Here is a 15,363-nt window from a genome sequence, read left to right as displayed (position 1 = left end):
TATTCAATTATGGGCCTGATTGGGGGAGCTTTAGATTCTGAGAAACAGCTGCTTGGTAGCCAGCTTCTGAGAATCTGGAAAAGCTCCTAAACCCAGCTTCTCCAACTTGGATTCTTAGTTCATTTTCCAGAATCTGTAACTACAGATTCTTAGAAGCTTTAGATTCTGAGAAACAGAAGCTTTAGATTCTGAGAAACAACTGCTTGGTAGCCAGCTTCTGAGAATCTGGAAAAGCTCCTAAACCCAGCTTCTCTAACTTGGATTCTTTCATTTTCCAGAATCTGTAACTACAGATTCTTAGAAGCTGTGGACCGTTTAGGGCTTCTTCTGGCAGAATTAGCTGTTGGAAAAAGCTGCAGCTGGAAGAAACTCCTCCAAACAGGCCCTATATATCTCTTCTATTGATAGTTGTTACTTGTGTTTAGATTCTTCATTTATATTCTTGTGGTATTTGAAATCAATTGTGTGCATATTACCTAGGTTCTATATATGGAATTGTGCATCAACTTTGAAATGAAGTTTGGGTACGTATGACAATCTTACAAGTGTCTTTAAGTTTACTGTAGTGCTATATGGAATGACACATCATTGATCATTGACTATCACAATTTTTTAGCTCAGAATGAAATGCATGGCTTTTACAACAGAAAAATTTCTTTATTTAATGAAATGATAGGCAACTCTGTTTAATAGTGTCATAATAGTGTCGTATAATCAAAACATAGAACATATGCAGACTATTCTTTGAACAAGTTTTTATTTTATTGTGCGGTTTTAACATTGTCATATCATCAAAACATGTTTGAGTGGATAAATGAAATCAGTACGCTCAATGCAAAATTTAACTTCATAGTTTCAGACTAATATATGGCTAAGTGGAACATTATGTGTCGTCCAAAAGGATCAAGGGGGTTTAGGAATTCATGACTTGAATATGAAAAATATTGTCCTCCTTAGTAATTGGCTTTTTAAGTTACTTAAAACTGAAGGAATGTGACAGCAATTGGTTCGGAATAAGTATATGGGATTAAAACGTGTCACAAGTCCAATGGAAGAATGGAGACTTATATTTTTTGGCTAGTCTTATAGAAGTCAAGAGTGATTTTCTACGCTTTGGTACTTTCACCATCGGAGATGGCTCCAAAATAAGATTTTGGAAGATATTTGGTTAGGTCAGACAACATTGCATGAGTAGTATCCTTGCCTTTACAACATCGTTAGGAATAAACATGATACTATCGCGAATGTGCTACAAGATCACCCACCAAATATATCTTGGCGAAGGGATCTAATTAGAAATAAGTTAGTGGCGTGAAATAATCTTTTACCATGAGTCGGGAACTTAGAGCTCACGCAATTTCAAGATGAATTTAATTGGAATTTAACTACGAATAGAGTATTTTCAGTGAAATCTCATTACCTGGTGTTAGTTCATAATACTGTTTCAGGTGTTAAGCTAGAAAAGGGAAATAAATTCTAGTCACTTAGTATGCAAGTCTGAAAGCATCAAAGAATTTAAAGACAAACGGCTTCTTAGTTGGCCATACTTATTATATGCAGCCTGGCCAACCATAACTCGATATGCACCTTGTCTTATGGATGCATTAACCTGCAATGAAATGAAATAACTTCTATAAAACTGATGCAGGAATAAATCGATAAAAATGGCTTGACTCAGACATGTTAGAGCTGATCTTGCAACAGGAGCTAGTTCTCCGTATGGATGTAAATACTAAGCATATAACAGTTTAAATATAAACAAATACAGAGAAAACCAAATATATTTCATTTCCATTCATGATTAAAAAAATGTGTTTTATGGCCAAGAGAAAACTCTCACTGTCTCACACTCACCCAAGAAGTAGTCAACAGTGTAAAGCCATTAGCATTACTTTGACCTAATCTGAACTGATTGATTCACTAATTGTGTTCGCCTCGACCAAACACTACTAGAAAACTGATTTTCGGCATCGAAGAGGTTTGATTTTCACAGGCGGGCATGTACTTCAGAGCTAAAACACTGTCGGCAAAAATTGTACCTAGCCTAGAGGGGGTGGTCCGCCTGAGAAGATGGATCTTTGCAGACGGAACATATAAGCGTTGCCTGCAAAGAATGATCTTCGCAGGCGGCAGGCGTCGTGCGCCTGATAAAATCCATTTTCACAGGAACCTCTTGTATGGGCTTACTATTTATGTTGGTCTTTCTATTTTTTATGTTGGTCTTACTAACTTTTATCATATTGTAAATTAACAAAAAAATTTACTCAACATTTTGCATATTAGTTTTCACTATTGTTTATGCGCAATTACCATTTGTAGGGTACAATATATAGTTTTTTATATGTTAAAGGTTTTTTAAAAGAGGTTTCAAAATTTAGTACGAAATTTTTATGTCAACCTACCATTCTATGGAATTTTTTTTTAAAAATTAAAAGTAATAATATTAAGGTTTCTATATTTGCACATAAAATTAATTTTTTTTATTACAAGTACTATATACATTTACAAATTACAAAAATAAACTAAAAAAATTTTACTCAACATTTTGCATATTAGTATTTACTATTTTTTATGCGCAATTACCATTTGTAGGGTATAATGTACAGTTTTTTATATGTTAAAGGTTTTTTAAAAAGAGGTTTCAAAATTTAGTACCTAATTTTTATGTGAACCTACCAATGTATGGAAATTTTAAAAAAAATTAAAAGTAATAATATTAAGGTTTCTGTATTTGTACATAAAATTAATTTTTTTATTACAACTACGGTATATATTTACAAATTACAAAAATAAACTAAAAAATTTACTCAACATTTTGCATTAGTTTTTACTATTTTTTATGCGTAACGACTATCTCCACTATAGAAAGAAAAAAAAAGAAAGGATCAAATTCTCTAGTATTTACTAGAAAAAAGGCTTTCTACATAGGGATCGTCAAAACAACGATTTGCCCTATCAGCTGTTGGAAGAAAGGACACTTCACGAGAATCAAAATAGGAAGAAAGAAAGTTTGGCCTATACTACTCTATGGATAAAGTTCTCAAATTGCTAGAGAAAACACCGTAAAGATCAATTAGTGAGCGACTGGGTCGATACAACTAAAAAAAACTGCTTACTTATCCCATGATATGGGGTAAAATTTAGGAATCCGCTTATGTAAGTCACAATTCCCCAATTTATTAAAGAAAAAAGGAGCAATTGAAGAATTAGAGAAAGATCTACAAAAAGAAGTTAATTCTGTAAACCATAATGATCAATGCATTTTTTGGATTCTATATTATCCGCATGTCTAGAATCCTAGCAAGAGAATACCCCCCATTTTTATGTAATTGAAGTGGGATTGACGAATAATAAATAAACATAATACTGTTTATTAGTGTTGCATAAACCCGAAATGGGGCGTGGCGAAGTGGTAAGGCAGCGGGTTACAGTTTTTTATATGTTAAAGGGTTTTTAAAAAAAGAGGTTTCAAAATTTAGTACCAAATTTTTATGTGAGCCTACCATTGTATAGAATTTTTTTATTAAAAGTAATAATATTAAGGTTTCTATATTTGTACGTAAAATTAATATTTTTATTACAACTACGGTATACATTTACAAATTACAAAAATAAACTAAAAAATTTCAAAATAAATACATTCACACTATAACAATTTTCGTAGGTGGACGGGCCGTTTGCGAAGATAATTATGTTGTGTAGGGGTTACATTTTCGCAGGCGGATCTGCGAAGATCGTGCCTGCGATTCGCCTGCAAGGATGAACTTTGCAAGCAGACCGCCTGCCTACGAAAACCTTTTCCCTATATAAGCGCCCGCCTGCTGCCCCAAAATTTTCAAATCCGAGCGCGAACCCTACATTTTTGGCGCCGTGAGGCCGCCAAATTTTTTCGCCGCCGCACGCTGTCCTCTGTTGTCGCCCGCCTACGGCATCGCCCTGTGACCTCCGCCGCCACGCTTCGATGTCCGGCCGCTGCCGCCAGCCCATCCACCGCGCCGCTGGCCTCCATCGCCGCCACTGTCGCCTGCGCCGCCTCCGTCATTGTCGTCGCCGCCTCTGTTCACCGACCCGCCGCCTCCCTCCATCGTCATCGCCGCCACCGCCCCCGGTTCGCTGACCCGCTGCGGCGCCGCCTCCCTCATCGTCGTCGCCGTGGTCTCCGCCCCTGTTCGACGACCCGCCGCCTGCCTCCTCGTCGCTGCCATCTCCACCCTCGTGGCCTCCATCTTCACCGCCCATCCGCCGGGTCACCGCCTCCATCATCGTGGCATTAACCTTGTAAGTTTCGAATCTCCTATTGGTATATGAGGACTATTTCCTGCTCTACCGTTAATGCACTTGACTAGAGATGTTAATGAAAGATTGATGGACTTGGCTACGAGAATATGGTATTATGTGCAGTCATATGGCACAATGAGAATAGCATGACTACGAGATGATTCCATGTTCATCTTAGTATTAGCAGCATGACAATTCATCTCACCAATTTGGAGAAGTTGAAAAACATGTTCAAGATCTCTAATTTGTAGTTTGGATTGACTGATTTCCAAAACAAGTATAAGAAAGAACCATCAAACGATTCTTCCTACACTTAAGTAATAATTTAGATATGCTGTCATCTGTCAGCTGAATGCTTGTGTGCTATAATGCCCGTATCAGTAGTCAAATCAATTTCATTAATCCATGGACCTGCCATCTAGAAGTTTTTATTTTATACATTTTGTCAGTTGCTCCAAGTGTTCAAACATCCGCCACAAAATGGCCGGTAATACTCCACTCACTTAATGTATTTCAATTGTTTCACTAGTTGAAAATTTTAACTTTTTTCCTATGACATGTCTTGAAGTGTCACAAGCAACCTAGAGAGTCTGTCCTTTGCGGGTATTACACCTGTGAATTTCATAGGGTTAGTGGGAGGTACAGGACTAACGCAAAGGATGTAAGTCTCTAGCCGAAGTTAATAGTCGAATCATGGTTCACATTGTACGAAGGATGAACTTGTTGATGGAATCCAAGTGTACCTTTCATGCTCGGTACTTTTGCTTCCGAAGTTGTGTTCGAGCACGAGGGGTAAACCAAGTGGAAACACAAGTCGTGTAGTTATGCCGAAGTTAATACTCGAATCTTGGTCGACATTGTATGAAAGGTGAAGTTATTGATGGAATCCAAGTGTACCCTTCGTGCTCGGTACTTTCACTTCCGAAGTTGTCTTCGATCACATAGTGTAAACAAAGTAGATACACAAGTTGGGTAATTATGCCGAAGTTAATAGTCGAATCTTGGTCGATGTATGAAGGGTGAAGTTGTTGATGGAATCCAAGTGTACGCTTCGTGCTCGGTACTTTCACTTCCGAAGTTGTGTTCGAGCACGAGGTGTAAACCATGTGGATACACAAGTTGTGTAGTTATGCCGAAGTTAATAGTCGAATCTTGGTCGACATTGTATGAAGGGTGAAGTTGTTGATGGAGTACAAGTGTACCCTTCGTGCTCGGTACTTTCACTTCCGAAGTTGTGTTCGATCACATAGTGTAAACCAACCTGATACACACGTTGTGTAGTTATGCCGAAGTTAATAGTCGAATCTTGGTTGACATTGTACGGAGGCTGAACTTGTTGATGGAATCCAAGTGTTCCTTTCGTGCTCGGTACTTTTGCTTCTGAAGTTGTGTTCGAGCACGAGTTGTAAGCCAAGAGGATACACAAGTTGTGTAGTTATGCCGAAGTTAATAGTCGAATCTTGGTTGACATTGTACGAAGGCTGAACTTGTTGATGGAATCCAAGTGTACCTTTCGTGCTCGGTACTTTTGCTTCCGAAGTTGTGTTCGAGCACGAGTTGTATACCAACTGGATACACAAGTTGTGTAGTTATGCGAAGTTAATTGTCGAATCTTGGTCGATGTAAGAAGGGTGAAGTTATTGATGGAATCCAAGTGTACGCTTCATGCTCGTTACTTTCACTTCCGAAGTTGTGTTCGAGCACGAGGTGTAAACCAAGTGGATACACAAATTGTGTCGTTATGCCGAAGTTAATAGTCGAATCTTGGTTGACACTGTACGAAGGCTGAACTTGTTGATGGAATCCAAGTGTTCCTTTCGTGCTCGGTACTTTTGCTTCCGAAGTTGTGTTCGGGAACGAGTTGTAAACCAAGAGGATACACAAGTTATGTAGTTATGCCGAAGTTAATAGTCGAATCTTGGTCGATGTATGAAGGGTGAAGTTATTGATGGATTCCAAGTGTACGCTTCGTGCACGTTACTTTCACTTCCGAAATTGTGTTCGAGCACGAGGGGTAAACCAAGTGGAAACACAAGTTGTGTAGTTATGCCGAAGTTAATAATCGAATCTTCGTCGACATTGTATGAAATGTGAAGTTATTGATGGAATCCAAGTGTACCCTTCGTGCTCGGTACTTTCACTTCCGAAGTTGTGTTCGATCACATAGTGTAAACAAAGTAGATACACAAGTTGGGTAATTATGCCGAAGTTAATAGTCGAATCTTGGTCGATGTATGAAGGGTGAAGTTGTTGATGGAATCCAAGTGTACCTTTCGTGCTCGGTACTTTCACATCCGAAGTAGTGTTTGATCACATTGTGTAAACCAACTTGATACACACGTTTTGTAGTTGTGCCGAAGTTAATAGTCGAATCTTGGTTGACATTGTACGAAGCCTGAACTTTTTGATGGAGTCCAAGTGTACCTTTCGTGCTCGGTACTTTTGCTTCCGAAGTTGTGTTCGAGCATGAGTTGTAAACCAAGAGGATACACAAGTTGTTTAGTTATGCCGATGTTAATAGTCGAATCTTGGTTGACATTGCACGAAGGCTGAACTTGTTGATGGAATTCAAGAGTTCCTTTCGTGCTCGGTACTTTTGCTTCTGAAGTTGTGTTCGGGCACGAGGTGTAAACCAAGTGGATACACAAGTTGTGTAGTTATGCCGAAGTTAATAGTCGAATCTTGGTCGATGCATGAAGGGTGAAGTTGTTGACGGATTCCAAGTGTACCCTTCGTGCTCGGTACTTTCACTTCCGAAGTTGTGTTCGACCACATAGTGTAAACCAACTTGATACACATGTTGTATAGTTATGCCGAAGTTAATAGTCGAATCTTGGTTGACATTGTACGAAGCCTGAACATATTGATGGAATCCAAGAGTTCCTTTCGTGCTCGGTACTATTGCTTCCGAAGTTGTGTTCGAGCATGAGTTGTAAGCCAAGAGGATACACAAGTTGTGTAGTTATGCCGAAGTTAATAGTCGAATCATGGTTGACATTGTACGAAGGCAGAACTTGTTGATGGAATCCAAGTGTACCTTTCATGCTCGGTACTTTTGCTTTCGAAGTTCTGTTCGAGCATGAGGTGTAAACCAAGTGGATACATAAGTTGTGTCGTTATGCTGAAGTTAATAGTCGAATCTTGGTTGATGTATGCAGGGTGAAAGTTGTTGACGGAATCCAAGTGTACCCTTCGTGCTCGATACTTTCACTTCCGAAGTTGTGTTCGAGCACGATGTGTAAACCAAGTAGATACACAAGTTGTGTCGTTATGCCGAAGTTAATAGTCGAATCTTGGTCGATGTATGAAGGGTGAAGTTATTGACGGATTCCAAGTGTACGCTTCGTGCACGTTACTTTCACTTCTGAAGTTGTGTTCGAGCACGAGGTGTAAACCAAGTGGATACATAAGTTGTGTCGTTATGGCGAAGTTAATAGTCGAATCTTGGTCGACATTGTATGAAGGGTGATGTTGTTGATGGAATCCAAGTGTACCCTTCGTGCTCGGTACTTTCCATTCCAAAGTTGTGGTCGATCAAATAGTGTAAACCAACTTGATACACACGTTGTGTAGTTATGCCGAAGTTAATAGTCGAATCTTGGTTGACATTGTACGAATGCTGAACTTGTTGATGGAATCCAAGAGTTCCTTTCGTGCTCGGTACTATTGCTTCTCAAGTTGTGTTCGAGCACGAGTTGTAAGCCAAGAGGATACACAAGTTGTGTAGTTATGCCAAAGTTAATAGTCGAATCATGGTTCACATTGTACGAAGGATGAACTTGTTGATGGAATCCAAGTGTACCTTTCATGCTCGGTACTTTTGCCTCCGAAGTTGTGTTCGAGCACGAGGTGTAAACCAAGTGGATACATAAGTTGTGTAGTTATGCCGAAGTTAATAGTCGAATCTTGGTCGACATTGTATGAAGGGTGAAGTTGTTGATGGAAAGCAAGTGTACCCATCGTGCTCGGTACTTTCCATTCCGAAGTTGTGGTCGATCAAATAGTGTAAACCAACTTGATACACACGTCGTGTAGTTATGCCGAAGTTAATAGTCGAATCTTGGTTGACATTGTACGAAGGCTGAACTTGTTGATGGAATCCAAGAGTTGCTTTCGAGCTCGGTACTATTGCTTCTCAAGTTGTGTTCGAGCACGAGTTGTAAGCCAAGAGGATACACAAGTTGTGTAGTTATGCCGAAGTTAATAGCCGAATCATGGTTCGCATTGTACGAAGGCTGAACTTGTTGATGTAAAATTCAAGTGTACCTTTCATGCTCGGTACTTTTGCTTCCGAAGTTGTGTTCGAGCACGAGGTGTAAACCAAGTGCATACACAAGTTGTGTAGTTATGCCGAAGTTAATAGTCGAATCTTGGTCGACATTGTATGAAGGGTGAAGTTGTTGATGGAATCCAAGTGTACCCTTCGTGCTCGGTACTTTCCATTCCGAAGTTGTGGTCGATCAAATAGTGTAAACCAACTTGATACACACGTTGTGTAGTTAAGCCGAAGTTAATAGTCGAATCTTGGTTGATATTGTACGAAGGCTGAACTTGTTGATGGAATCCAAGTGTACATTTCGTGCTCCGTACTTTTGCTTCTGAAGTTGTGTTCGAGCACGAGTTGTAAGCCAAGAGGATACACAAGTTGTGTAGTTATGCCGATGTTAATAGTCCAATCTTGGTTGACATTGTACGAAGGCTGAACTTGTTGATGGAATCTAAGTGTACCTTTCGTGCTCGGTGCATTTGCATCCGACGTTGTGTTTGAGCACGAGTGGTATACCAAGAGGATACACAAGTTGTGTAGTTATGCCGATGTTAATTGTCGAATCTTGGTCGATGTATGAAGGGTGAAGTTATTGATCGAATCCAAGTGTACGCTTCGTGCTCGTTACTTTCACTTCCGAAGTTGTGTTCAAGCACGAGGTGTAAACCAAGTGGATACACAAGTTGTGTAGTTATGCCGAAGTTAATAGTCAAATCTTGGTCGACATTGTATGAAGGGTAAAGTTGTTGATGGAGTCCAAGTGTACCCTTCGTGCTCGGTACTTTCACTTTTGAAGTTGTGTCCAAGCACGATGTATGAACTATGTGGACACACAAGTTGTGTACTTATGCCGAAGTTAATAGGTTAATCTTGGGTGACATTGTATGAAGGGTCAAGTTGTTGATGGAATCCAAGTGTACCCTTCGTTCTCGGTACTTTCACTTCCGAAGTTGTGTTCGATCACATAGTGTAAACCAAGTAGATACACAGGTTGGGTAGTTATGCCGATGTTAATAGTCGAATCTTGGTCGATGTATGAAGCGTGAAGTTGTTGATGGAATCCAATTGTACGCTTCGTGCTCGGTACTTTCACTTCCGAAGTTGTGTTCGAGCACGAGGCGTAAACCATGCGGATACACAAGTTGTGTAGTTATGCCGAAGTTAATAGTCGAATCTTGGTCGACATTGTATGAAGGGTGAAGTTATTGATGGAGTTCAAGTGTACCCTTCGTGCTCGGTACTTTCACTTCCGAAGTTGTATTCGATCACATAGTGTAAACCAACCTGATACACACGTTGTGTAGTTATGCCGAAGTTAATAGTCGAATCATGGTTGACATTGTACGAAGGCTGAACTTGTTGATGGAATCCAAGTGTTCCTTTCGTGCTCGGTACTTTTGCTTCTGAAGTTGTGTTCGAGCACGAGGTGTAAACCAAGTGCATACACAAGTTGTGTCGTTATGCCGAAGTTAATAGTCGAATCTTGGTCGACATTGTATGAAGGGTGAAGTTGTTGACGGATTCCAAGTGTACCCTTCGTGCTCGGTACTTTCACTTCCGAAGTTGTATTCGATCACATAGTGTAAACCAACCTGATACACACGTTGTGTAGTTATGCCGAAGTTAATAGTCGAATCATGGTTGACATTGTACGAAAGCTGAACTTATTGATGGAATCCAAGTGTTCCTTTCGTGCTCGGTACTTTTGCTTCTGAAGTTGTGTTCGAGCACGAGGTGTAAACCAAGTGGATACACAAGTTGTGTCGTTATGCCGAATTTGATAGTCGAATCTTGGTCGATGTATGAAGGGTGAAGTTGTTGACGGATTCCAAGTGTACCCTTCGTGCTCGGTACTTTCACTTCAGAAGTTGTGTTCGACCACATAGTGTAAATCAACTTGATACACACGTTGTGTAGTTATGCCAAAGTTAATAGTCAAATCTTGGATGACATTGTACGAAGGCTGAACTTGTTGATGGAATCTAAGAGTTCCTTTCGTGCTCGATACTATTGCTTCTCAAGTTGTGTTCGAGCACGAGTTGTAAGCCAAGCGGATACACAAGTTGTGTAGTTATGCCGAAGTTAATAGTCGAATCTTGGTCGATGTATGAAGGGTGAAGTTATTGATGGATTCCAAGTGTACGCTTCGTGCACATTACTTTCACTTCCGAAGTTGTGTTCGAGCACGAGGGGTAAACCAAGTGGAGACACAAGTTGTGTAGTTGTGCCGAAGTTAATAATCGAATCTTCGTCGACATTGTATGAAAGGTGAAGTTATTGATGGAATCCAAGTGTACCCTTCGTGCTCGGTACTTTCACTTCCGAAGTTGTGTTCGATCACATAGTGTAAACAAAGTAGATACACAAGTTGGGCAATTATGCCGAAGTTAATAGTCGAATCTTGGTCGATGTATGAAGGGTGAAGTTGTTGATGGAATCCAAGTGTACCCTTCGTGCTCGGTACTTTCACATCCGAAGTAGTGTTTGATCACATAGTGTAAACCAACTTGATACACACGTTGTGTAGTTGTGCCGAAGTTAATAGTCGAATCTTGGTTGACATTGTACGAAGCCTGAACTTGTTGATGGAGTCCAAGTGCACCTTTCGTGCTCGGTACTTTTGCTTCCGAAGTTGTGTTCTAGCATGAGTTATAAACCAAGAGGATACACAAGTTGTTTTGTTATGCCGATGTTAATAGTCGAATTTTGGTTGACATTGCGTGAAGGCTGAACTCGTTGATGGAATTCAAGAGTTCCTTTCGTGCTCGGTACTTTTGCTTCTGAAGTTGTGTTCAGGCACGAGGTGTAAACCAAGTGGATACACAAGTTGTGTAGTTATGTCGAAGTTAATAGTCGAATCTTGGTCGACATTGTATGAAGGGTAATGTTGTTGATGGAATCCAAGTATACCCTTCGTGCTTGGTACTTTCACTTCCGAAGTTGTTTTCGATCAGATAGTGTAAACAAAGTAGATACACAAGTTTGGTAGTTATGCCGAAGTTAATAGTCGAATCTTGGTCGATATATGAAGGGCGAAGTGGTTGATGGAATCCAAGTGTACCCTTCGTGCTTGGTACTTTCACTTCCGAAGTAGTGTTCGATCACATAGTGTAATCCAACTTGATACACACGTTGTGTAGTTATGCCGAAGTTAATAGTCGAATCTTGGTTGACATTGTACGAAGGCAGAACTTGTTGATGGAATCCAAGAGTTCCTTTCGTGCTCGGTACTATTGCTTCTCAAGTTGTGTTCGAGCACGAGTTGTAAGCCAGGAGGATACACAAGTTGTGTAGTTATGCCGAAGTTAATAGTCGAATTTTGGTCGATGTATGAAGGGTGAAGTTATTGATGTATTCCAAGTGTACGCTTCGTGCACGTTACTTTCACTTCCGAAGTTGTGTTCGAGCACGAGGGGTAAACCAAGTGGAAACACAAGTTGTGTAGTTATGCCGAAGTTAATAATCGAATCTTCGTCGACATTGTATGAAAGGTGAAGTTATTGATGGAATCCAAGTGTACCCTTCGTGCTCGGTACTTTCACTTCCGAAGTTGTTTTCGATCAGATAGTGTAAACAAAGTAGATACACAAGTTTGGTAGTTATGCCGAAGTTAATAGTCGAATCTTGGTCGATATATGAAGGGTGAAGTAGTTGATGGAATCCAAGTGTACCCTTCGTGCTTGGTACTTTCACTTCCGAAGTAGTGTTCGATCACATAGTGTAAACCAACTTGATACACACGTTGTGTAGTTATGCCGAAGTTAATAGTCGAATCTTGGTTGACATTGTACGAAGGCAGAACTTGTTGATGGAATCCAAGAGTTCGTTTCGTGCTCGGTACTATTGCTTCTCAAGTTGTGTTCGAGCACGAGTTGTAAGCCAAGAGGATACACAAGTTGTGTAGTTGTGCCGAAGTTAATAGTCGAATCTTGGTCGATGTATGAAGGGTGAAGTTGTTGATGGAATCCAAGTGTACCCTTCGTGCTCGGTACTTTCACATCCGAAGTAGTGTTTGATCACATAGTGTAAACCAACTTGATACACACGTTGTGTAGTTGTGCCGAAGTTAATAGTCGAATCTTGGTTGACATTGTACGAAGCCTGAACTTGTTGATGGAGTCCAAGTGCACCTTTCGTGCTCGGTACTTTTGCTTCCGAAGTTGTGTTCTAGCATGAGTTATAAACCAAGAGGATACACAAGTTGTTTTGTTATGCCGATGTTAATAGTCGAATCTTGGTTGACATTGCGTGAAGGCTGAACTCGTTGATGGAATTCAAGAGTTCCTTTCGTGCTCGGTACTTTTGCTTCTGAGGTTGTGTTCAGGCACGAGGTGTAAACCAAGTGGATACACAAGTTGTGTAGTTATGTCGAAGTTAATAGTCGAATCTTGGTCGACATTGTATGAAGGGTAATGTTGTTGATGGAATCCAAGTATACCCTTCGTGCTTGGTACTTTCACTTCCGAAGTTGTTTTCGATCAGATAGTGTAAACAAAGTAGATACACAAGTTTGGTAGTTATGCCGAAGTTAATAGTCGAATCTTGGTCGATATATGAAGGGTCAAGTAGTTGATGGAATCCAAGTGTACCCTTCGTGCTTGGTACTTTCACGTCTGAAGTAGTGTTCGATCACATAGTGTAAACCAACTTGATACACATGTTGTGTAGTTATGCCGAAGTTAATAGTCGAATCTTGGTTGACATTGTACGAAGGCAGAACTTGTTGATGGAATCCAAGAGTTCCTTTCGTGCTCGGTACTATTGCTTCTCAAGTTGTGTTCGAGCACGAGTTGTAAGCCAAGAGGATACACAAGTTGTGTAGTTGTGCCGAAGTTAATAGTCGAATCTTGGTCGATGTATGAAGGGTGAAGTTGTTGATGGAATCCAAGTGTACCCTTCGTGCTCGGTACTTTCACATCCGAAGTAGTGTTTGATCACATAGTGTAAACCAACTTGATACACACGTTGTGTAGTTGTGCCGAAGTTAATAGTCGAATCTTGGTTGACATTGTACGAAGCCTGAACTTGTTGATGGAGTCCAAGTGCACCTTTCGTGCTCGGTACTTTTGCTTCCGAAGTTGTGTTCTAGCATGAGTTATAAACCAAGAGGATACACAAGTTGTTTTGTTATGCCGATGTTAATAGTCGAATCTTGGTTGACATTGCGTGAAGGCTGAACTCGTTGATGGAATTCAAGAGTTCCTTTCGTGCTCGGTACTTTTGCTTCTGAGGTTGTGTTCAGGCACGAGGTGTAAACCAAGTGGATACACAAGTTGTGTAGTTATGTCGAAGTTAATAGTCGAATCTTGGTCGACATTGTATGAAGGGTAATGTTGTTGATGGAATCCAAGTATACCCTTCGTGCTTGGTACTTTCACTTCCGAAGTTGTTTTCGATCAGATAGTGTAAACAAAGTAGATACACAAGTTTGGTAGTTATGCCGAAGTTAATAGTCGAATCTTGGTCGATATATGAAGGGCGAAGTGGTTGATGGAATCCAAGTGTACCCTTCGTGCTTGGTACTTTCACTTCCGAAGTAGTGTTCGATCACATAGTGTAATCCAACTTGATACACACGTTGTGTAGTTATGCCGAAGTTAATAGTCGAATCTTGGTTGACATTGTACGAAGGCCGAACTTGTTGATGGAATCCAAGAGTTCCTTTCGTGCTCGGTACTATTGCTTCTCAAGTTGTGTTCGAGCACGAGTTGTAAGCCAAGAGGATACACAAGTTGTGTAGTTATGCCGAAGTTAATAGTCGAATCTTGGTCGATGTATGAAGGGTGAAGTTATTGATGTATTCCAAGTGTACGCTTCGTGCACGTTACTTTCACTTCCGAAGTTGTGTTCGAGCACGAGGGGTAAACCAAGTGGAAACACAAGTTGTGTAGTTATGCCGAAGTTAATAATCGAATCTTCGTCGACATTGTATGAAAGGTGAAGTTATTGATGGAATCCAAGTGTACCCTTCGTGCTCGGTACTTTCACTTCCGAAGTTGTGTTCGATCACATAGTGTAAACAAAGTAGATACACAAGTTGGGCAATTATGCCGAAGTTAATAGTCGAATCTTGGTCGATGTATGAAGGGTGAAGTTGTTGATAGAATCCAAGTGTACCCTTCGTGCTCGGTACTTTCACATCCGAAGTAGTGTTTGATCACATAGTGTAAACCAACTTGATACACACGTTGTGTAGTTGTGCCGAAGTTAATAGTCGAATCTTGGTTGACATTGTACGAAGCCTGAACTTGTTGATGGAGTCCAAGTGCACCTTTCGTGCTCGGTACTTTTGCTTCCGAAGTTGTGTTCTAGCATGAGTTATAAACCAAGAGGATACACAAGTTGTTTTGTTATGCCGATGTTAATAGTCGAATCTTGGTTGACATTGCACGAAGGCTGAACTCGTTGATGGAATTCAAGAGTTCCTTTCGTGGTCGGTACTTTTGCTTCTGAAGTTGTGTTCGGGCACGAGGTGTAAACCAAGTGGATACACAAGTTGTGTAGTTATGTCGAAGTTAATAGTCGAATCTTGGTCGACATTGTATGAAGGGTAATGTTGTTGATGGAATCCAAGTATACCCTTCGTGCTTGGTACTTTTACTTCCGAAGTTGTTTTCGATCAGATAGTGTAAACAAAGTAGATACACAAGTTTGGTAGTTATGCCGAAGTTAATAGTCGAATGTTGGTCGATATATGAAGGGCGAAGTAGTTGATGGAATCCAAGTGTACCCTTCGTGCTTGGTATTTTCACTTCCGAAGTAGTGTTCGATCACATAGTGTAAACCAACTTGATACACACGTTGTGTAGTTATGCCGA

At 40.4% G+C, this 15,363-nt stretch overlaps 1 protein-coding gene across 1 annotated transcript in view; it reads left to right on the top strand.

Annotated features, from left to right (window-relative positions):
* Positions 1-15,363, top strand: part of LOC121055200 — a 173,094-nt gene that overhangs the window by 3,295 nt on the left and 154,436 nt on the right. The gene's annotated exons all lie outside the window — the stretch shown is intronic.

This window comes from Oryza brachyantha, chromosome 8, assembly GCF_000231095.2.
Source record: "Oryza brachyantha chromosome 8, ObraRS2, whole genome shotgun sequence".
Lineage (NCBI taxonomy): Eukaryota > Viridiplantae > Streptophyta > Magnoliopsida > Poales > Poaceae > Oryza > Oryza brachyantha.
This window is presented reverse-complemented; position numbering and strand designations above follow the sequence as displayed.